This window comes from Ananas comosus, linkage group 3 (assembly GCF_001540865.1).
Source record: "Ananas comosus cultivar F153 linkage group 3, ASM154086v1, whole genome shotgun sequence".
NCBI lineage: Eukaryota > Viridiplantae > Streptophyta > Magnoliopsida > Poales > Bromeliaceae > Ananas > Ananas comosus.
Genome location: NC_033623.1, coordinates 7,635,786 through 7,661,303, shown reverse-complemented (window position 1 = coordinate 7,661,303; position 25,518 = coordinate 7,635,786). Strand labels below are relative to the sequence as shown.

The 25,518-nt window shown below is 35.6% G+C and overlaps 2 long non-coding RNA genes and 1 pseudogene across 2 annotated transcripts; 1 reads left to right on the top strand and 2 right to left on the bottom strand.

Moving 5' to 3' along the window:
• Positions 706 to 2,069, bottom strand: LOC109706995. Its single transcript, XR_002215394.1, has 3 exons — positions 2,048 to 2,069; positions 1,895 to 1,958; positions 706 to 872 (listed from the first exon to the last, which is right to left on the bottom strand). It is a non-coding gene; the product is annotated as an uncharacterized LOC109706995 (long non-coding RNA).
• LOC109707775 lies at positions 15,221 to 21,000 on the top strand (annotated as a pseudogene).
• LOC109707985 lies at positions 24,336 to 25,438 on the bottom strand. Its single transcript, XR_002215623.1, has 3 exons — positions 25,182 to 25,438; positions 24,750 to 24,873; positions 24,336 to 24,605 (listed from the first exon to the last, which is right to left on the bottom strand). It is a non-coding gene; the product is annotated as an uncharacterized LOC109707985 (long non-coding RNA).

Sequence of the window (25,518 nt, the reverse complement as noted above, 5' to 3'; positions counted from 1 at the left end):
GCAAGCTGATCCTGCAACTCACGGACTCCACTGAACTCGGAGGTAACGGAGGTCTCCACTTCCTCCACATCAGCCGCCTCAGCCGCCCCGGCGGTCTTCGAACGAGTCGAAGGCATCTTAAGCTGCAGCATAAACAAACATGGATTAATAAAACTTATACTATGGAACCCCCACTTCTGACATAGACCACCCAATCAAGCGAAAGTAATGAAATGTAACATATACAAACTTCCGATGTCACGTTGTCGGCCGCCAATGTGGCCCGCTGCAAAGTTAGTAATTGTACATTCCGATCAAACTCCTACCATTCGGAGTTTATAAGTTACCCAATCAAAGTACTTTCGCTAAAAACTTGACTAGACCTCGTCTCTCACGAGCCTATTCTTATCGTCCAACCAGCCTAAGGTTTGCTAGGTCCACTAAGACTCCACCCTAGGCTCTGATACCACTATAGTCTGTCACGCCCGGGTACCAGCGGAAGCATATCCGGCACGTGCACAGACCCGCCGTACACCTGCAGTATATAAGGCGTCTACAAAAAGCACATGTCGATAGGAGGAAAACATAGAAGAATCCTATCCTGATATCAGAGCAAAGTATAAGTCGATAATACTATCAACAGAAAAACAAAGAGTATTCAACCCAAAATCTCAACATCATAGAGAAGTATCAAACTATAATCCTCGAGTCAACTAATCACATACATCACAGGGCTACTCAAAATACATATACAATGATAGTCTCTCTATACACGGGTACATCACCCTCGGCCGTGGCATGAGTAGCAAGGTGATCACCTAGTAAAACCGCAAGCTAGGTCTAGCTAGACGCGATTCCCTTGCCGTGATCCCTAGCCTCTCCTGTAGGTGGCTCTGTAAAAGCAACAATAAAAAGGGCGTGAGAACTATTAAACAATAGTTCCCAGTGGGTAAGCCGCCAGCCTCGGCGAATTACACCACTAGGCTCATGATATACTAAATGAAAATAAAAGGAGTAATTGCATGATATATTTACAATGCTAACAGGTAATGAACATGTAATCAACATGTAATCATACTTTCTACAGTAATGAATCAACTGAATAATAAAGCATAGCAATTACTGTAAGCATGAACATAAACATGAACATAAGCATAAACGTGTAAGTAAATACTATACACTATAACTGGTAATCAATCCTTACAATCATCTGTCATTTAGAACTTTGATTCCATTCATAAGGACCTACACAAGGTAGTCCAGCTTGCGCCGCGCCTAATGGCCCCGTGGTAGTATACACTCCCCACGGCAATCCACTTCGGCACCCAATCCCACACGGGCAAGCAATCTGTCGCATAGGCCAACTCCGGAGTGCCGGCTTGTAGGGAGCTACCCTCACAAGCGTGTGCGAATGAGCACAATGGCAAGCAAGCAAAGTCCATAGTCCAAGATGTCTCAAACCTCACGTCATAGTATGCAATGTTCTCACTCTCGATCTATTGATCAGAATTCTCAATACAATGAACAATGACAATAGCTAGTATCCACTAGATTAATAAGCACATGAAAGTAATGCTAATTTACATATGACATTAGAAACTTTCTACTATTAAGGTACTATCAAAATAGTCACAAGGAATGTCATTATTCTCTACTTTATAGAAGCATAATAGATATGTCCACTAGTTATTCAATTGAACTAAACATAAACATAAATACTTTTATGCATTAGTGTTCTCTACTTCCTAGAGATTTTATTTCAAATATATCAAACACTATGGTGATATGTTCCAAGTGCTTTATCGATCGCATGATCGCATAATCACATAATCACAAAAACGCACATATGTGTCAATTCTATAGTATCATATAGAACATAGAGGAGCTTCACTTGCTTTGGTTAGGTCAAACCTACCTATAAGTCGACAACCCTTGTCGGAGAATTCACACTCGTGGTAAATCCGATGCCTTCAAGTCCCCTATAAACAATTCAAAATCAGCTAAAAGCTGAATTAAAACGTCTCGAACCACACTTCGTCCAAATATCGAAAGCGAAGCAATATCTTACCTAGATTGAGAGAACAGTCGAATCTACTCTTCAATCTAGGTGAAAGTACTTAATTAGTACTAAGCTCGAACCAGCCCAAGTGAGTCCCGAAAATCAGCTCAACTGGGTCTCAAGTCTGCTGAAAACTAGTTATCAAAATCGCATTGAAACTATGACCAAAATATCCAATTTCGGCATAATTCTCACTTAATACAAAGTAGTAACTTAAATCCCTGTTTTGGTTCACTTTAATACCTCAAGTTCAACCTCCAAAAGCTCTCACAAGTCAGCTGAAGACGATCCAAGGGTCGATTGCACTCTCGCTGCGAACAAACATTAAACGGCATCAAAACGCTCATATACTAGCTAATATAGCCGGAATCTTGCGAAATCAGTTTTCTAACTGAAAATTCTGCTTACCCTTGGTTGAAACACCTTCTAAACCAGCCCCCAAGGTCACAAATTCCGCTCCAATAGATTCAGAAACCTACTGTGAATAAAATTCGAAAACTGCATTACTACTTCACCAATATCGTCATTTTCATCATCGAAATAGAGAAAAAGCTCATTAATTACCTCTATGGCTTTAAATCTGACTTTGGGGTGAAGAATTACAGCAAAGCCACTCCTCAATTGCTGCTTTAAACCATCTTAATCCAGCTGATAGCAAGAATCAAGAACCAACATAAAAAACTATCACTAATCTCAAACTAGAGAGAAACTAATTAGTTTACCTCACTAGACTTCAACTCAGCTTTCCTGTGAATTGGAGCTGCGAAAATACCTCCCCTGCGAGTCCTTTCCACCCACCCGCAGTTGCTCCAAGGCCCGCAAACTAGCTAGCGCGAAGAACGGCAAGAAATAGGCGCAAATCGGCGATTTCCACTCGAAGAGAGAGAAACCCTAAAGAGAGAGAAGGAGGGAGGTGCAAGACCACTTCTCAGAGCTCCAGCATCATCCACAAAGCTGAAGAAGTCATGCTGGGGTGATAAGGATAGGTATAAGAAGTGAAATTACCGAATTAGCCTTGCTGCCACGTATCTGCCATTGTGTACCGGTACACAATGATGGTTGTACCGGTACACAATGCAGAAAATACTGAATTTCGCGAGAACAATGCACTTTCTTGCTTCTGGCCTTCCAATCACTCTCAAACTTGTCCAATATCTTCTCTAAACCCTTTAGAAAATGTATGATAGCTCCAAATATCATTCCACACACTCGAACTTCGCAATTTGCTTAAGTTCAGTATATTACATTGGAATAGGATTTTAGGTGACGAGGCTGGAATCTCGCAAGGGCTGAGTTCTAGCCTAATTGAGTTCAAGGATAGGGTGTCCTGTCTCAAAGTTGAGCATGGACCAGACAAAATTCTCTGGAGATGGAACTCAGATGGGCGATTTACTGTCAAATCGGTTTGTGCAGCGCTATCTGACGGGGGTTTGCGAGATCCACGTGCAAATCTGATTTGGAGTATTCGAGTACCGCTAAAAGTTAAAGTGTTCTGCTGGCTGGTTATCAGGAAGAGGCCCCTTACTGCAAACAACCTAGTAAAGAGAGGGTGGATAGGAGACACAGCTTGTGTGTTGTGTAGGACGGAAGGGGAAACTATGGATCACTTGTTTGCATAGTGTGTTTTCACCAAATTCACCTTAGTAATGGGTAGGAAGGACGCCCAGACTAGGGATTTGGGTGACGATGTTATCTCAGTATTGGATAGATGGAAAAGTGGGGTAGGAGGACAGACTGCGTGCCATAGAATTTCTAATATACTATCCTGCTGGTGGAGCATTTGGAAAGTTAGGAATGATTTGGTTTTTCGTAAAATTCAGCCGGACCCATTGGTAGCTGTCCACACGGCCAAGCAATTGGCGAAGTTTTGAAATCTCCTATCTACTTAGCGTTTTTTTTTTTTTTTTTTTTTAGGCCCTTGTTGCCTCACTCATGTAGTCGAGTTCACTTTTTCAATGAATGAAGCGGGTAGCGTGCTACCTTTTTTTCAAAAAAAAAAAAAAAAAAGAATTTGCTCAAATCAATTGTAATATTATATCATTCCACATGTCAACATTGATCTCATTTGTAGCTTAAATAAAAAATCTAAACTTAAAGAAAAATATCTCCTATTTTATTAAAATTATTATAATTGATAGATTATTGAATAATTTTATTCGATTTACGTGACTGACTTTATTAAATATAACTAGAATTATTTGCAAACGTATTTTAATTCAAATGTACGCCTTAACTCAATAATCAACCTGAATTTTTAGGGCTTACTAAAATAGTAGCAAATTAAGTACACGATGAAAATTAGTGCAATTTTTAGTATATATAAGTAATTAAGATGCAAACTTTTAGCACAGGGAGAGATATTTGTAAAGGGAAAATCTAAATTTGGTGAATCCGCGAGAATAGCAATACTCATTTATAATTTAGCTTTTCCTTTCTTTCACCACACAGCATTGGAATTACTGATTTATTCCGATCGAGTTCTCGTCTTTGATAAGAAAGAAAAGCTTGCCTGTTTCAAGGTAATTACGATGTAAAAATGCTACACAAATATCCAATATCCTCTATTTGTATACAATTTGGGTGCATAAAATTAAGCGCACATTAATTTATTTCCTCGTCATCTTCTTGATCTATCTTTTAATTCTTCATCAACATCAAACCTCAGTGTGATCAATCATTCTTTAAATAAGCTGCTATCCGTGTTGAATTCGCTGCGTTATATTGATAATTAAATACGAAGAATGATTATGACTTGTTTGGAGGAAAAATTTCTCTAAGGGTATGTATATATCTAAGGGTGCGTTTGGTTCGCACTATGAAATATTACTAGCAATAAAAAGATGTCCGAGAATCTTATTCCTATTCATCCTATTACTAAGAATGTGTCATTCCTGCGTTTGGTTCGCACGGTTATATTATTTAGTCATGTTATTTAAGTTTACAAAAAAATATGCAATTAATTAATTTATTTCTTTAATTAAAGGAAGGCCCCGATTCCAAGTGTCGACACATAGAACGAGGCTGGAACTTGCAACGCGAGGCTGGGTCACTGATTTTCATGAAGCGGATGTAGTGTTTCTGAGGTTTGGATAGGATTGGCTATAGTACTAGTGACTGGTCGATATATCTGGAGAGTGTCGGACTGAGTCGGAGTCATTTCTGCACGAAATGGATGCAGAAATGGACTTGGCGCACTCAAATAAGCAAAACTGGAGTTTTGCCAGATTCGGGCGCCCAGAACTGGATTTGGGTCGCCCAGAACTTGAGTGCTGGTTTGAACTGAACTGGAAGCCAATTCGGATCTTGGTTTCAGGCGCCCGGTTGTGGGTTCGAAAGTTCACCTCGTGAATATCGTTTGAGCTGACGCGTGGTTGGTGGTAGGTGAGGTCCGCCGGACCAGGATATGGGCGCAGCAGACCGTAGGCGGAGAAACCGACGAAGAGGATTGGTGTAGCCTGGCGGTTTCGGACACCTAGAAAGGGGTTTTGGGCGCCCGAAAGTGCGCATTCCTGCAGGTGTAGCAGGTTTGTAGTGTTTGTTCATGGGGCTTATTTTATCCTTCCAGCTCACTATAAATAGCTGGAGTTCGACCCCAATGAACTCTTTTCATCCTCTCTTCACAGTGAAGGCTTAGATTGCATCCAAACTCCTCAAATTACTCCAATTTCTCCAAATTCCACAAATTGAAACTTGAGGACTGTAGTTTCAGCAGAATTCCAGCAGCGACCTCCGGCATTTTGGCTCGTGTGCAACGTAGGAAGCTCCGTTTTCCATGAAAGTTGGTTTGGTGGATTCAGGACTTCAAGAGGAATTCGTGGAGCCTATTTTGACAGATTTTGGTTGAGGTTAGGTTGGTTGATTTTGAGTTTTACTCTGCTGCTGGTGGTTTTGGGCTGATTTGAGTTGTTTTGGTGTTCTTGATGCAATCTTTGGAGGAAGCTGGGTTTTTGGATCAGAGGGTGATTCTCCATCATAGTCTACTGGATTTGGAACCTTCCTCACTTGAATTGAAGATTGTTAGGTGAGTTTTGACATAGAGTTGTGAGAAAATTAAGCTTAAGTGCTGAATTTTAGTAGATTGATGGATTTTGGTGATTTTTGGTGTTTAGATCTTTGAAGTGGTTTGTTGCTGGTTGAGAGTGTGTTCGGCTGAGGATCCAAGCATATTCGTGACCTTTTTGCTGCCGTGGAGTTGCGCGAGAGGTGGGTTAAATATGATGCTTACCGAATTCTGCGGATTTCCTTCTAAGTTGAAATAGTCGACATGTATTCGTCGTTTTGTTTAGCATATTGTAGTTGCTCGATTCATTGATTTAGCATGATTAAAATCTGAATTGGAGCCTAGTATGTTAGCTATATATATATACATGTTGGACTTGGATATGACTTAGGAGAAAACCAGCGATTCTACACCGTCATATGCTTAAACTACCAGATTTAGCTCTAGAAGCCGTAGTTTAATTGTATCACCGCAGTTTGTGGGCGGTGGATACCTAGGATAGTGTAGAATATAATTACGATCATGCTGGGATACCTAGCTCATTTTTACAGCAGTGTTTAGGTTGTTCGGACTGTCGGGTGCCGTTGAGGTTGACGTTGGACCCAGATTGCTGTTTTTGCATCAGATTGTGCCTAGGGCACGTGAGTTTGGTTGTTAGACCAGTTAGATCCTGTTTACTTGGATCTTAGCCTATGAGAGCCTGATTGAGCTCGACAGAGATACGCTTGCATACTCAGTTGGGTAGCGCCCACGAGTGCCACTCCGGAGTAGGGCTTTGTGCGTTTGTGTTGGTGTCGTTGTGTCCTGGTTGGACTTGCTCTCCACGAACTGTTCAGTGTGGAGGTAGCTGTATAGTTTCGACAGGTGGGATGAGTGTGCTCACAGTTCCTGGTGTTTTCCCGAAAAATGAACGGACGGAAAAACGAGAAAATTTAAATAAATAAATAAGATGGAAAGGTGTTAAGGTGTGATGGAAAGGGAGCAGCAGCCGAAGCCGTGATTTGTATGGTATGTCTTGCCTGTTGGCCTAGTGGCCCTAATCGTCTATTAGATTTTGATGATAACAAATAATCACGATTATTGGACTAATCTTTTTATCTTGAGTCTTGTGTTTTAGATCTCTCTATCTTCAAAAAGGATTCAAGATGGGCAATATTCTGGCACCAAGCTTCACCTCTTGAAGCTGTTTCTGCTTCTTTTGTCAAATAGACAAACTCACTCTCTCCATTCTTAATTGATTAATATTATGCTTATGATTAGAATGAGAAACTTTGAGTTAAGTTTAAACTATTCATCTTATCACCTTATAGATCACTTAAAGAAAATTCTAAATTTATGATTAGNTTTTGTTCCTTTCTAGCAGCTCTATACTACTGGTTGTAGTATTGTATGATTGCAAGTACATGTACAGCTTCGCTTTGTATATAGGAAAAAAAATTTTGTACACGGCGGGTCTGTTAGCGTACCAGGAAAAACGAGGAATCTGGGGCGTGACAAAAATATTATGAATAAATTTGGAGATGTATGTATCCATGAATCGTTCAGGAAATTAATAAGATGATGACATGTATTCTCAAGAGTTGAGAATTTGAGACATTGGTGGTTAATTCCTAAATGCTCCCGATCGATGGATCATCACGGAAATGGTGATTGATCCGGTGAGATTGGTGCATATGTCGTTTTTCATTTTCGACAGACGAGTCTCAAGTCAACAGTGTAGGAACACTGAGCAAAAATGCAGGTGGTTGTTATAGAACAAGGGTACCGAGTGTGACCAACGTGAGAAATCACTTATATGTTTACTCACTCGTCAGTGACTTACTTAATATTGCAATAGTGTGACTGATCCTTTGACCTGCAGTGCCTCGGCTATTCACAATAAGGTTACTGTAGTTTGACTATACATACACTTGGTCCCTAGCCATTCGGATCCTTGCGGTACATGTTGGCTGCACTAGGTTCATTATAGGAATAGGGTGTGCACTTATATAGAATCTATCTCCTTTAATAGGTAGAGGCGTTAGTCCTATATGATTTATGAGACCAAGTTTAGAAGACCTTGGCCAAGACAAAGTTAATAGCGGAAAAGGGTTTTCGATATAAGAAACTCGATTCGAATAAATTTGACACATGACAGACGATGGAGTTTGACGAGTTATTCTATGATCTCCATCTAGTCGGGACTCATGATAGAAGTGTTGTATCACACGATAACTGCACCAAGTAGTTCAATATTCCATTCTATTGGATGCCACTATATGCTGTTAGGTGTCACTGGTGGATTGTGAGACTCATAAGAATTATCTAGATAATTTATAATTTTCATTGGGCTGAGTTGGAATTTTTCTGATCCACTGAAAGGAGTTTTAGTGATATTGTTGATAGTGATCAAATTATATCTAACTACCCAATAGAATCGAACCTATGGAGTCACACACATAAGAAATTATGACTGATCGGATAGCTAGATAATGATTTTTGAATCGTCGAAAGGACCTAATTGTTAATATATTGATAATTGGACTAATTTGTAATTGTTACAAATTAGTGGTATCAAAGTATAAATGTTACAAGAGAGGACTTACTAACGGTTAGTAAATTATGAGATGACTTATGTGCAAATATTGCATTATTAATTTGATATGATCAAATTAGGATAAAGTTCAAATCTAATCAAATTAGGATTTGATCGATCTAACCAATTAAACAAAAAATAAATTTAAATCTAAATTTGTTCTTATCCTTAATGATTATTATATTATTAAAAGAGGATTATATCTCTCTATTTAATATACGGGAGTTTTTCGAAAATTTTAGCCGTCATCTCTCTTCCTCTCTCTTTCTTTATCTCTTTTCGTCTAGCAAAAAAGACGCTCTTTGAAAATGAGCTAGCATTCCGGTAAGGACATCGATCAAATCATCAATCTCGTGTGTATACCTATAGAGGCCAGAAGTGTATGCGGCTTCAAGAAAACCTAATTTCACGATCATCAAATTGTGGTGAAGATCTACCAGCGCAAAGGTTAATATTGGATCTTTCTTTTCTCTTTTAATCTTAAAAAACATAAGGGATCCTAATTACGTAGTTTTTGAGATCGGATCTTGAGTTTTAAAAACCAAATTTGTTTTATTTTTTTTTTCCGCTACGCTTATTCGCACGCAATTTTCTAACACATGGTGCACCAGGTGCACCGAAAGTAGCCCGACGACACGTGGCAGTATAGTAACCTACCTCCACGGACTTTAGTATATAGTAATAGATTAGCTAATTTTCTTAATTATGATGCTTTTTATCTCTATCGATTCTAAATTCTTTCAATAAAAAGAACGATAAATGACAAAGTGACTATTTTAGTATATTTGTAGAAGTTCAGGGATCAAGCTTATTTTAAAGACAAGATGCAAAGTGAAACATTTGAAAATATAAATATTATCTTATATGAATATGCAGATCTTACAATGATCAATAGAGGGAATTCTGATGAAATGACTTACATAGATTTCATATCTAGATCTAAATCGTTTTGTTAAAAACCTACAATTTTTCCCTAACTAAATATCTTACATAATACAAGTATTACAATGAAGATCAACATCTTTAGATAGAATATGACTTTGCATTCAAGGCATGTGATTCTTTACTCAATCGTTTCCTCCAAGCCTTCGATCTAGTACTTCAATTCAATTGTTGTATGTTGAGCATCATCTACCCATGAGAAAAGGTTGCAATGCCTTTTTCCCTCAAGCTATGCATGTTGCCAAAATATTAGTTTATTTAGAGATTAAAATTATCTGAAACTAAAGTGGTCAAATTCGACTTATTCCCCAGTCTGAACAACGATAAAATCATTTATCTCTATTATGTGATTGCATTGATACCCAAACTCAAGAGTGTGTATTGCAATAATAAGATGGAACTTGATAAGAGGAAGAAACATAGTGAGCACAATAAAATTGTTTACCTCTACTATGTGGTTGCATTGATACCCAAACTCGAGAGTGTGTCGCAATGATAAGATGGAACTTGATAAGAGGAAGAAACAGAGTGAGCACTTGGCGAAGTGCTCATTTTGATGAAGTGGGAGCAACTCCTTTAAGTTATTGGAGGAGAGGAGAATGTTCTTATTTAAAGGCATGAAAGAAATACATTACTACTTTTAGGATGGCATTTTTGAAAAAGTGACCGTTGAGCCACATAAGTTGGAAGTTAAATTTTTAAATTTGAAGGGCATTTATAAAAATTATAGTGAGTCAGTGACCGTTAAAACTTTTGTAAAGGCAATTATGATAAGGCGAAAACTGGTATGTACATCCGTTAGTGAAAATTTTAATGAAAAATTATTCTAAAGGTTATATTTGAAAGTTTTTCATATATAGAGGGGCATTTATGATATTTCAATTTCTATAGAGGTATTTATGTAAATATCAGATTTTTGAAGGGGTAGTCAAGAAATTTTCCCTTTAAATTTCAATCTGCTATTGAAACTTCGTAAGAAATGAGATTTTATTCTTTCAAACACTGGGTCGAAAAATATCATTAAATATAATTTCTAAAAAGGTCAAATAGTCTGAATCGTATTTAACTATTTTGATCATTTATTTGGTTGTTGTGTCGATGCGAATAGCATAAAAGTTAACTGTCTGATTTATTTTGAGAAGTATTTAGGCTTTAATCACTTATATTTATCTGATTTATTGTCCTTCTTTTATTTTTTGAAGGATATGTTATCCACTAACCTTTCTAGCTACAAAAGAAAAACAAATTGTTGTTTTAGTATTTTTATTTTTGGAAAACAAAGGAAACTAATCTTTTTGATCCATTTGGGATGATTACTAAATCTATATAAAAGTTTCAACTTTTATCCGATTTGAGCAGTGATTCTTCAATAATTGGATATAGACATGCCGTTTGATTAGATAAATAATGGAACTGAGATGACTAAATGCCTGTTTAATAAAACATACATTTTTGTATTTTTTTGAGGGAAACATACCCTAAGGCGATTTTATTTAATTAATCAATGAATATAGACCGAGAAAAATCACCAATAGACGATCATAAAGAAAACTTTTTGCGTGCGTGTCCCCAAGTGGCTAAGCGATCCGCAACTATAGCTCCGTGATTCTTGTCCAAGCTTCAGGTGTTAGCGAATCTGAGTGATAACTCCTGAGTTGCAAAGCTTTGGTGATGGATGCTGAATCTGAGAAAATATGAAAAGTTTCTCCATGATACATTTGCAAAAGAAGCTCTGTCACTCGGATAATTGCTCCAATAAAACATACATCTAAGTTATGTAATTTCTATCAAATTAATTGAATGATTAGAATGTTAAAACAAATGATGTTTAAAGTTGGTTAGTCCTTTCAAAATGGGCCGACAATTCGGCACAATTCTTTTCTTTTTTTCATCTGTTATTCTTTCAACAAAAATTTTCGATTTTAGAAGCTTCAGTTTTGATTAAACTTGTTTCTTTTGAGTAAACTTTAGGATCTTCATAAATCGGCCTATAAGATAGCACCTAAATCTCCAATTTAATCATATTTGCAATCCCTCAAAAGCTATTGTTCACAGTAATGAGTGCCGGTACTTGGGTTCTAGTATCGATACACGGCAAACAGTACCAACACTCTCAGTCCAGTTTCGCAAAACTCGAATGTTGATTTCATCAACTTTCTACCGCGTATCAATACTCGCTCGAATCAGTATCGGTACTCGGCATATTAATGCCGGTACTTGAAAAGAGTTTTGCAAAACCCAAATGGGGGTTAATTTCCTCGCTGCGCAACTGGGTAGTAGTACTGCTATTTAGTTCTGGTACTTTGTTTAATTTCTGCAGTTCCATCATATTTGAACCTCTGAAGTCTGTTTTGATCTGAATTCGATTTAATTCAACCCAAACTAATTCTAAAATGTTCAAAATTCTTTTTAATCATGTTTATTTATGACAGTGCGAGTACTGTGTTATGTAGAATGGAGATTAAATAGAGCACGCTGAGTTTAGGGATGCAAATGGATCCGGGTTGGTGGAGCTCCGCCCCGATCCGCCCCTAATGGGGTGGTAAGTGGGAACAAAAAATATAAAAAAATATAATCCGTCCCGAATCCCCCCCGATCCGCCAAGTAAATGGAGCTGGAGGTGGGAGACTCTTTTCTTCCTTCAATCCGCCCCGATCCGTCAAAAATCCGGCTCCCGCCCCGATCCGCCCCGAATGGAGCGGTAAGTGGAAGCGAAAAATAAAATGAAAAGTAACCCGCCCCGAATCCGCCCCGCCCCGATAAGAAATGGAGCGGGAGGTGGGGAAACTCTCCCGCCCCCGGATCCGCCCCGTTTGCATCCCTAGCTGAGTTAATGCAAGTCCAGTTTAGTAGGATGGAGAATAAGAATGTACCGATATAGGATAAGATTAGATCAGATCCTAATTCAGTGTCGAACGCCTTGCGCTTGAATCGGGTGCGAGGTGCTCCATTCTCATATACATTTTTTTTTTTTTTTTCGTTTTTGAAACCTAAAAAGCTTCACGCTTGATTATCCAATTTTTCAATCGAAAGGATAAAATTAGAAAAGAAACTAAAAATATAGGGCTCGATTACAATCTAAAAATAAGCACTAAAATTTTAAAAATGGCCATGTATTTATATTATTATTTTTTTTAAAAAAATAGGATTATGAATTAAAAAGTATTTTAAATAAACAATGTAGTGCAATGCTTGTATTCCTTTTGAATTGCAACTTTTATTTACGAGTATTTTCGCTATTTAAAAGAAAATTAACTTACTTCCTTCTCAATCTTAAGGCACGAGGAGTGGTTGGAGTACGATGGTCTTAGAGTCGTTGGATGCAAAATGGATGTACGGACTGATATGCGATTCATTTTTCCCACTGCCGACGTCTAGGGATGTCAACCGGTCGGATTCGGGACGGATTTTTAAAAGCCGGAATCCGAAATCCGAACCCGACACCGAATTCGAATCGGACGAATTTTAAAAATTCATATCCAAACCCGAATCCGACAAAGATTCGAAATCCGAATCCGAACCTGAATCCGGAACAAACCTGAACCCGACCAAAAACTCAAAACCTAACTCTAAACTCGAAAACCCGAATCCGAAAATAATATTTACCAAATTTCGAAACATATTATACAAAAAACTAAAGTTTCAAATTACATATTCAAATACAATTTTAAACATTCATACTATAAGAGAAAAATAAAAATTAAAAATGACATATAGATCTGAAGAATCAACTCATAAGAACTTGAAGACTAAAATTAAAAATAGTAATAAAGAAAAGAAACAAAACAAATATTTTAAAAAAGTTAAAAAATAAAGGATAGTTCTATAGCCCAACAAATGGTTGTTGATTTCGGATCATTAGATTCAGATCTAGTAGTTTGAGTTCTTTTATATATTATATCAAATTAAATTTGTTCGGATTCAGATCGGGTTCGGATTTGATTTCGGATCGGGTTCGTGTTTTTTTAAAATATTCATATCCAAACTTTGAATCCATCAGATTTTTTTTTTTTTAATATCATATCTGAATTCATATCCATTTATATCGGATAAAATCTGCTTTATTCGAATTTGGATTCGAATAAAATTCAGATATTCGTATCCATTTACATCCCAACACAAAAGCTTCGGAGCTTATGCTGTTAGGATGTTAAAAAGCAAGTTTTTGCAGCCCACGAACGCAATACATAAATGCCAAACGAATTTTTGTAGTTAACTGGACTTTTGGAACCAAAAAAAGCAGGGCCGAAAAAGGTTCTAAATTTGATTATACCTATACAAATTTGAGTCCTACTATAATACTTTTAGAAGCACCACTCATATAGTGATTCTAATTTAGGGGAATCACTAAAGATTTAGGGGATCATTATCATTCAAATCTATAATTCTTAATTTATAGGTCAAAAAGTCGGAAGTACTAACTTCTTTATGTTTTTGGAATAATATAAATATCACTGAATTTTTGAACGAATAACTATAAAAAGTTAAATTTTGTATAAATATATTTTCTATTCAATATGTTTTAGGGGTGCTGTATGAAATTAGCTCTTGAATATTATGGTGTGTTTGGTTCGAAGTCGGAATTGATATCGGAGTCAGAATGAGAATAAACTGGAAATGAAATTTGAATGATTCATTATCTCATTTTGTTTGGTTCACTATCTGAATCAGAATCAGAATAAATCATTCTCACTCTCAGTGTTTGGTTCAGATAGATATCAGAAACGTAATCAAATTAATATATCAATTTTATCTTTATAATATATTAGTTGAAATTCAAACTGAAAATTAAATATTAAATTTTTTTGTCAAAATTTTAAATATTTTTTTTTAAAAAATATAAAATTTGAAATTGAACAGATAATTCAAAATATAAAACTAAATTTCGATTTATTCAAATTCAAACTTTAAAATTATAATTTCAATTTCAATTTGAATCCGTTAATTTATTTTATATTTAAATAAAATTTGAATAAAACTTTAGATTTTAAATTTAAATTTAAATTTATAAATTAGATTCGAAATACTTGATTGAATTTTAATTTTTAATTTAAGATCAAATTAAAATTAAATTTACTAAATTAATTTTTAATAAATTTATATTTTAATTTAACGAATCATGAAGCTTTAAAAAAATTAAATTAATCGGAATAAATTTATTCCTGTCCGAATTTAATTTCAATCCACCTTCCAAGTCGAATTGAAAAGAAAAATAAAATTGAGACATTTTTATTCACTAAAATTTAAAAATTAAAATTGAAATGAAAACCTGAATGTGCAAATTGGTAGGGATGAGGCGATAGGAGTAAATCTCTTTTATCTCCCAAACGCATATTTTTTAAACCAGTAGTTCTGGTTCTCTATCATACCGGGTAAACGTATCCCTCAACCTTTTATTTTCTTATATAAATTACCAGCTATTTTTTTATTCCAATTATTTTATACCAAATACATATTTTTTTAATTCTCAGAAAAATCCAATTTTTTATCTAACGCCTAATTTTTTTATTCTGATATTTTGTATGATCTATATATTTAACTAGTTCTTGCTTATATTGTGTTTTGTTGACTGTTTGTTTTTTCCCAAACCAAACGCTACACTATGTGTTCGAACTTTACATGCTGGTCAAAAACTGCCTGGCGACATCTGCAAAGGAGACGAGCGATGATTCGGAGTAAGAGTTCGCTGGAACGGCGGTTCGTCCGATGCCCCATGTAAGAGCGACGGACTTCCTCCACAGCTGAGCTCGCCAAGACTGTAAAACATGGGAGAGTCCGTCGACAGTTGAAGTCTTGAAGAAGCTGCCGGGAAATCATGGGAAAGGCAGGTTGCCAGATCGTTTCTTTCCGCTGCCGCTGCACCCGGAGCCCTTCGTCCCCTCTCCACCTTTGGGTCGCTGGCGAGCAGAGGCGAGGGCGGCTTCCCCCATCAATCTTCCGTACGGCGAGGAGTCCTCTTCTTCCCACTCCGCGAAAGCGTTGCTCTTTGTCTTCTCACCTGTTTGCTTCTCTTTCTTCTTTCTCTTTCTTTTTGGGTATTTGTTGAGTTTATTAATTTCTAATTTCGTTCCAAGTAGCCGGTGATAGCGTTACAGCCAGAGACGTGGAAGCTTTGCGTCGGAGGGGAGGCGATGCACGCGCGAGAGCGGCTACTGGCGCCCCAAACCCGACGGCTCCCTCGAGTCGTCTCGCGCAAAGCACCGGCATCGTCGAGGTCCAGCGTTAAACTAACATTGACGCCACTCTCGTTATATGCTCTTTCGCATGATCTGGCCATTATTTTGTTCCTGTTGCTAGTTTTATTACATTGTAATTTAACATTGAAGATTTGTATGGAGGCGTAAAGAGAAAGTAATTATAGAGACTGAGAAGAGGAAGTAAGAGGACAGTAAGAGGAAGAAGAGAACAATTCATGTGTTGTCACAAAAATAGACAGTAGTTAAAATAATAGGTTTTATTTGACGTGAGCACCATCAACCGTTTCCTTTTTTTTTGTGGTGTATCACTCCCTCGCGAGATTTGCTATTGAAATTACCATAGAGCTTCGAAATCCTTAAGGTCGGTTTAAGTTTAGATTAGGATTTTCTCACTTTCTCCTTCTAAAGGCGACGTTGACATGGACGAGATTAATTATTAGCGCATGTTAAACTGCATATTACCACATCTATTGTAAGAGTATTGCGTGTTAACAAAACTATAATGATATTTGTTTGGCAGATAGGGACGCGTATATACTTCTCTAAAGATGCAAAATACCTTTAAAAGTCATAGACTGTGATTAAGCGAAAAAATATTTAAACTTTGAAATGATTGATGCGGGAATATAGTATGCCTGTTTGATTTGAATTAGTATGGTAGGCACCGTAGAGGCGCTTCTAGTTTGCTATCTACACCCTTGAACACCTTGTGTTAAGACAAAAGAGAGACCTTAAATACTTAGCTGCCTTTTTTCTCTTTTCAGTTGGGGACAAAGAACATATTTTAAAATGAGGTTCTCTTTTTTAGTACGTCGAATGGGAATGATATAAACATAAAACAAAAATGATGCTAGTCTACTAATCACTACGCCTTTATTTCTGTTATCTTCTTGTCTGGAGATATATGAGTTTGAGGGCCTTTTATTTCAAATTTATTACTCCCTCAATGGTATTTTTGTTATATGGGGAAACAACTCCACTCAAATCCACTATGCACGAATGCCCCACGAGTGTCAAGGTTATAACAAGGCCCTGTTTGATGACTACTGCCTCAATGGTTTTACTATGTATGGACAGCGTCAAAGTACCTATTTTGCGATGTCGCAAGAGGATATCCAATGAATGATTTTATTCCATTTTTACAGGGGCATTCTTAGTCTTCAAGACTTCATGTACCAGTGCCGACAAATATTTAATTCAGGAAGTAGCCTTGCACTCCAGTGGAGGTCGTATAATCCAACTGTTAAATTACTATGCTCAGAAAGGATCTACGAAATTATTTCCTTAATAATGGACCCTAGATAACCGCATTTCTATAGATCATCATTAAGATTGAAACTGATGTTACGGGTGAGAAAATTCTAGACAACGTTAGTCTAAAGTTAGGGACAACTGAACATTAGATCTGAATATAAAATCTTGGCACACCTCGTAGAGAAAATCTCAAATCAAGCTATTATTGGGAATCCAATTAAGAACACACTAATTAAAGCTTCAATATTGCGCTTATAACTTAATTGAAGTCGGTGACCGCTATATAAGGAAGGGTTTGGTTTTGGGACCCTTTTTTGTTCTGCATTTGACAGGGATAACAACAGCGAATAGTGAACTGAAATATACAGAGATACAGATTTTATGAAAATAAAGTACATACATCGCCTATATATACACATTTGTGATAGAACAGATAGAAGAGAGCATAAAAATACATAATTATTTGAAGGACATGAGCTATGCCTAGATGAACCGTATCGATAATGATGTTTCACTTTCTTTGCTTTTGTGTTTTGTATGCGAGAAATTTGTCTTGCACTATGATTTATACCTTAAGCATCATCTTTACCTAATTTAGCAAATAAAAGCTGGAAATCTGTTTTAGATTATTTCGCAGGGTTTTCATCTTAATGAGCCTTCTATCAAAGTAAACATAAGTACACCAGAATTTTTCCCAAGCAGTATCTCCATAGTTTACTCATTTTTTTAAATATCAATATGTAAAATAATTATACAAAGTATTATTCATGACATATTAAGTGGGTTTTTACAATATAATAGCCAAACAGCAATATCAAGCCTCAGCATAGCCTAACGATCAGTTGGGAAGGAAAATCCAGGAAAATCATAGATCCAAAAGATTTGGTGGTCAGATGTTGTTTTCCAAAGATCTTTTTTGAACATGATCTAATTGATTAAATGGACATGGTACGCTGAACTAATATTGCTTTTTTAACCAAGATTGGTGCCTTTAGGATCAATTGAAAGTTGGAAGTGGTAGTTCTAGTTGGTGGGACAGTATTGTTACTGGCGAGTTTTTCTGATTGGACTTCTAGGTTGATTCTTGATCCTACACAAACTTGCCTTGTCTTGACCTTGGTCTGTTAATCTCACACAAATAAGATGCGATTATGTGACTCGGAACATAACTTTGAAAGTGCACTAGTCTGATGATAAAGTTTGTTTACTGCTGAGGTATTTTAGTTGGAATTTCAAGGTTTTTTTTTAAAGGACGAAGAAGTATGCGTTTGCGTCATTTAGGGTCCATTATTAACTTTCCTATGATTTGTGGGCAAAACAAGACAACCCCCCCCCCCCCCCCCCCCCCCTTTCAGTTAGCATATTTGCGAAACAAATGTTCACCTCCTATTACCTGTTAGTCAACACTATAAAGCAGATATGTAATCGGTTAGTTGTTTAAAAAATTTTTCAGGAGGCCCTGAGCCTAAGTTATTAGGTTTAATCTTATTTGAATTTTTAATTGATTGAGGTCATATACTGCATGACATTGCTATAGTGAGGTTTCTTTCTGTCATTTAGATTGTCCATCTTTATAGTAGTAACAGTATTATGTCTTTGACCATTTTTGGTTCCACAATATGCGAAGGCCTCTATGGCATGCTGCCATAAAAATTGTTAACACTTCAAAAGCGATGCTTGTTGGAAATGCATCAAAGGTACTCTTCAGTGATAGAATCAATTTTAACTATATTATGTTTTCCTGTTCTTTACATTTGGATTCAGAAAAAACACCTAGAATTGCTTGCTCTTGAAACCTACCCTACTGCATTTCGTACATCGATTGCCACATATAGTCGAGAAAGAGTAATGAATTCAGCCCTATTCAATACTTTTGTGTTTCAATGCTTTTTATCCAAAGATTTAAAGTGCTTCATCGCGCAGGGCACGCTATCTACCATTGCTGTATGTGCGCAAGATTCGGCACGATACGCCCCGTGCCGATGACACAACTCAAATCTCTTATTTAAGAATATTTAGTAGTATTTTCTCAATAAAGTTCAAAAGATTTTATAAAATATATAATATTAATTGAGGCTTATTTTGTTGCTAAATAAATAAATTTAACATGCCATTACGTGTCGGCCACATCATATTTTTTTGTGACCGGCACGCATTGCACGGCCGGCACGCACAATGCCGTGCCGTGCTTTGCAAGTTTTCGCGCACGATCCCCGTGCCACGGCACTTACAATCCTTGCTTTTAGTTGCTATAAAGACTTACAATGCATAAGACTCTCAATGTAGTAATAAACTCTTAGGGTAGTAAACATGCGGCATTTGAGTCTTAAAGCATTTACGATAGTTTGACTATGATTACGTGTGCAGTGATGTTCAATAAGGCATTGGGCAGCTTTTGTTGAACCTCCAACAAAAGCAAACACTAAGTGAAATAATTATAGTAACCTCTATTGCTATCCATCAGAACACCACGAAGCAGATTGAGTTTGAAACATGTTTAGACAAGTGCACGAATGCATGGGATTACACTCACTTTGCAAATAAATCGATCCTGAGCCGAGATTTTTCACACAATCTAACTTTGTTTAACATCTACAAACACATGATTTCTGTTCTCTAGAGTATGTATTTAATCTTTCCGCCTTTATTTTCCTGGCCTATAATCTGTGATTATCTAAGTTTTCAGAACATAGCACCTTTGTGAGATATGAAATTGAACTAATTTCTGTAAAGCAGAAAAATGGCAAAAACAGCATCACTGACAAGACTATTAAATACACATACACAGAACGGGACAGCCCTCCAAAATGACATTACTGCTTCTTATGTGTGCAATTGCAGTTCTTGAACTTATTTTTTTTTGTGTCTATTTGTTCTCGATGCCTCTCACTTTCGGTCAATTATTAACTTTCCATTAACATGCTTAGCGGAGAGTAGCAGATGTTAATGGTCATTTACTCTTTTACTGAGGGTAATTGCAAACATATGATTACTAAAATATTCCAGTAATATTTGATATGGATACCTACAGTACTGCTATCCTGATTAATATAATTACTTTTATAGGCATATTCAAAATCTTTTGCAGTTTACCATATGATGTGCAATTGCTTTATATTAACAGTGCCAGTAAGTTCTTTTATTGGCCGGTGAAATACCATCTGTGCCAATAATTGTAATTTGGAAATTTGAGTCAACTCCAAGTATCAAACAATTTTCAGGTAGTAATACTTAATCAGGAAAATAGCATAGATATACACTAGTATTTAGGCATAAGTAACTGTTATTGACTAATAATAGATGCAAAATATTTTAACAGCAAAGCAACTTTGTTGCATTATATAGAAGCAACTAATCGAGTTGTTATAAATTATAAGGACGTTGTTGTATTGATGCTTCTAAACTAGAATCTTTTTAATGTTATCAGTAATTTTGCGTTAATTGTACATAATTGAGTTAGAACACTATCAAAACAATTAAAAGCTAATCTTCCAAAATTAATTTTTCTATTAGGAATTCTTCAATGGTGTTCAATTTTTAAATAAGATCGTCGTTTATTCATGTTAATTTATCTCGACAGGTGAAGGAAATCACAAGAAATTTTAAAGTGGTTGATGGAGAACTATCTTATGTGGTTCAGATGGCTACTACTATGACAAGCCTGCAGCCGCATCTCAAGGCCTTGCTCAGGAAGATCTGATTTATCCTATCGAATTTACGGATAATGTTTTGTGTGAAAGAACACATACATTTACCTGAATATCAGATGGCCACAGTTTCTTAATCCAAGATTATTATCTTTTACTCGAAAGAAAAATGTCTGAAGCAGTGCTGCATTTTTTTAATTTTTTTCTTTTCTTACAGTTCCTAATGGGAATATGCTGATAATATTATTGGTAAACTAAGTATCAATCTTACCTGAACTGTAGCACAACATGAAATAGGTAGGGCTTTATTTGTAATGTTGCCATTTTATACTTTAATAAATGAAAATTTTATATAATTGGATGTGCTAATAGGTGGAGTTTATTATTTTTGTTATTGTTGGTAGCTTGCAGTACAGTTTGACTTGATTGCAAAAGGGTTTTTTGTTTGTTATTTTTTAAGAAAGTTCAAAGTGAAAGTTACTATTATCTCTCTGGCTGTTGTTGCCAAACAAATCTGATGTATGTATAAACAAGCGTATCATGCCCCGGGCCTAATTTAAAAAGGGTTTTTATCGGAAGGGCTCAATTTTTTTATTGAAAATCAAAGTTTGTAGAAATCTGACAAAGGCGTGAACAGTTCCGTCACATATATATATATATATATATATATATAAAAGATTTTTTGTCTAAGCGAATAGAGTCTTTTTTATATATACACAATATCACGTTATAATACAATCAAAGCCATACAAGCTTATCAATAACAACAAAACATTCAATCTAAAACAACATTTGAAACGTGAAGATAATAAATAATGGAGAAAACTTCAAAAACTCTCCCTGTGGTTTCACTCTTTTTTATTTTAGTATCCTATGGTTTAAAGTGTATCAAGTTAGTACCATGTAGTTTCGCACTTTCTCATTTTAGTACTCTGTGGTTTAAAGTGTATCAAGTTAGTACTCCGTGATTTTATTTTTGTATCAAGTTAGTACCCTATGGTTTTTAAACCACAGGGTACTAAAGTGAGAAAGCGTGATTAAATTGATACACTTTAAACCATAGGTTACTAAGGTGAAAAAGTGCAAAACCACAGGATACTAATTTGATACACTTTAAACCACGGGGTACTAAAATGAGAAAGAGTGAAACCACAAGAGGGGTATTTGAAGTTTTCCCTAAATAATGTGATAAACAGGATGAAGTTTTATCTTATTCTCCAACAAGTATACATCAAGTAAAATCTCTATTTTGAACACTCCTTATTTCTCACAAGAAAATATTTGAAATCTCTATTTTATAAAATCCTTGCCCTGGGTCTAATTTTAAAAGGATTTAAGGGCTCAAATATTCTAAGGTAACGAGCTTGAAGTTTCACGAATTTTAGTTTATTTCGCAATTCTTCAGTTTCTTGAAATACATTAGAAGTGCAAATATGGTATGCACCCAAATGTTACTATAGAATAATTCATTCTTTATTCTAATATATTATTAACTCATTCATTTTTTTTTTCTAATTATTGCAAGGGACTGGGATCATAAAAATATGCAGAAGTGCAAACAATAGAGCAGAAATAATTGGTCCCAATTACCGATGTGAGGTTCTATTGGATCAAGGTAGTTGTACATGCAGGGTCTAGCGGGTAACTCATTTAATATTAGTATTATTGGATTCTTTTTGCTACTTTTCTAGTCAAATAGGCTCTTTAGAGCAGTAACTCTAAACAATATTAACACATTTTAACTAAATATTTTAGGTTGGATTACTTTTAGCTGTTTCATAATATAATTTAATTATAACAGGTAACGGGGCTACCGTGTGCGCGTGCTTTTGCCTTCATAGGCAGTCTTAGAGGTATAGAAATAGAGAAATATGTGGACCCAATTTTTACCACACACAAACTCAAAGAAGCTTATGCCTTTGAGGTAGCACCAATGCCAAATAAGGAAGGTTGGGTAAAATCTGCTCTTAGCTATAATTTATTGCAACCAAATATGTCTAGGCCAGTTGGTAGACCTAAAAAAAAGAAAAGAATTAAGAGCCCTTGATGAACCAACAAAAAGGATGCATAAGTGTAAAAGATGTGAACAGTTTGGGCATCATGGTAAAAAATGCAAGAATCCAGTACCATTAGAAGTAGTACCTTAATGTGGAACTCAAGCATCCATCGCTGATACTCCTTTTGGATCTTAATTGAGTTACATTCATATTACTAATTGAATTCAAGCATCTATTTAAACTGCACATTTTGCATCTATCTAATCCGATTATTAATTATTGCATGTTGTAGTAGCCAAGCCAAAAAAAGAAAGTGACAAAAGACCGGTACATATTTTACATGTACAACGCCAAATACAATCCCAAAAAGGCCCAAAAAGAAGGGGAAGAGAGACCTTGCTCTCTTCCATACCACAAAGCACTAGAGAATCGACCAACGGTGAAGGACTCTAACGGACAACAGAAGTAATGGAAGACCCAATGCGCGCATAATCCATTCTTTGGTAGCCTTTCTTTTTCTATATTCTCCAATATTGAACCTTCAACTGCACGGTAACACACTCATTCCTATCTCAAAAACTACTTTTTTGTTGATATCATTATTCTGGCACAAACTTCAAAGTGGTATTTTAGTGATGCATAACTCTTAACATACTTTTTGGTTGTTTTGGTTGTGGATAATTTCAAATACTTTTTAGCACTTTTTGGTTATTATAGGTTTTTAAGCATTTAAAAAGAAAATTGTGATGTAAATGTGAAACAAAATGTATTTGGAGAAATATAAAACTAATGTATGTTGGTGGCTTGCACTATTTTATTTTGTATTTTAGTGGTATCAATTTCTTCATATGTCTATGTTAGTCTGTTTGTGTGTTAATTTGCTATGTTATAGATTGTATTAGCCAATTTTCTTAATTATAATGCTTTTTATCTCTATCGATTCTAAATTCTACCGACAAATAAATATTAGATGACATAGTGGGCTATTTTGGCATATTTATAAAAGTTTAAGAACATCAAGCTTATTTTAAAAGACGAGATGCACAATGAAACATTTGAAAATATTTAACATGATGGAAGTATTATCTTATTTGAATAGCTGATCGATAGAGAAATTCTGATGAAATGACTTACATAGGTTTCATATCTAGATCTAAATCATTATGTTAAAAACCTATAATTTTTCTCTAACGAAGTGTCTTACACAATATAAATCTTACAACGAAGATCAATATTTTTAAATAGAATATGACTTTGCATTCTAAGGCGTGAGATTCTTTGCTCAATCGCTTGGTCTTATTTAAAGGCATGAAAGAAGGATTATGTACTAATTTTAGAAGAGCATTTTTGAAAGAGTGACCGTTGAGCCAAACTAAATTTGATGTGAAATTTTTAAATTTGAAGGGCGTTTATGAAATTTATAATAAGTCAGTGACCTTTGAAAATTTTGTAAGGACAATTATGATAAGGGTAAAATTGGTACATAGGTCCTTTAGTTAACATTTTAACAGAAAATTATTTTAAAAGCTATTTTTAAAAGTTTTTCGTATATAGAGCGGCATTTATGATATTTCAATTTTTAGAAAAGTATTTATGTAATTATCAGCTTTTGAAGGGGTACTCAGAAAATTATCCCTCTAGTAATCTACGAAAAATCATCAATCAAACCAAACACAAAAATATTATATTGCCTAGTAAATCTTGTTTGAATGACATTCCTTTAATTTAGCAACTCCTAGAATCTTTTACAATACGAACCAAGTGCAAGGCCCTTTCACCACCCATAGGCGATCTGGTTATTACAAATAGAAAAATACAATTTTGCTAAAATAGTGGCGGAAATGTGAACAAATAGACAAAAACATGGAACAATAATCATATGTTTGTTAAACTAGTAATGTTGTTGGCATTCCGCAGCTCCAACCTTTTCTAGTCCCTTCGTACTTTGCATAGCACTGGAGAAGGGGGGAAAAACGAACGGATTGTAGCATATAAAATTTAAAAACTGATCTAAAACAAACACTACACTAGTACTAGAGATAATGATAGTGCATGTTAAATGAGCTAAAGCTAAAAGCTTGAATAACTTAAAAAGCCACCTATCCCATTGCAGTCAAAATATGACTAACACTGGAAAAAAACAGCGGCCGCAACCGGATCTTCTCCTGATACCATCTACTTATGATAAAGATAGACAATGGAGAAGATGAAGAATCCCGCCATCTGCAACAAAAAAGTCAAAAGGAATTTCATCAGCATGGACCTTTTCTAATTTGCATAAATTCAAAACAATATCAAGATACATAATACTGCCCAAATAATGGTGCCGGTATTTTGGGATAGTTGTGTACAAATCCTCCAACTAATGATTTGAACATCACATCCTTAGGTCAAACCCAAAAGGAAAAGAAAATCTGATTCTATCATTCGATCTGAATCACATGAGAAGAAAATACGCTCAAACCTTGGATTCGAAACTAGGCTTAGATTGCAATGTCTAACTGAATGTTGAACAAAATTTTCATTTATACCATATTATTATATCAATTGCAGCATTTGATTCCTCAAATTTTGCATATTAGGAAGACAGCAGCCAATAAACCCTCAAGCTCACATAACAATATGCCAACTGCTTTGAACTAGTAAACGCAAAGAAGAAAATTTAAAAAATTTTAAGAGGAAAAGCCACGCCAATATCTAACAACTATTGATAAGACTGTCATCTGTTGGACCAACTTCATAGCAAAGATTGAAAAGATAAAGCATGCATTGTTGAGCAAATTTACAATTTATGCACTAAGATGAGAAAATAGACACATAAATTTAAAAGCTTAAAATATTGATGATGGAAACAACAATTAGAATTCA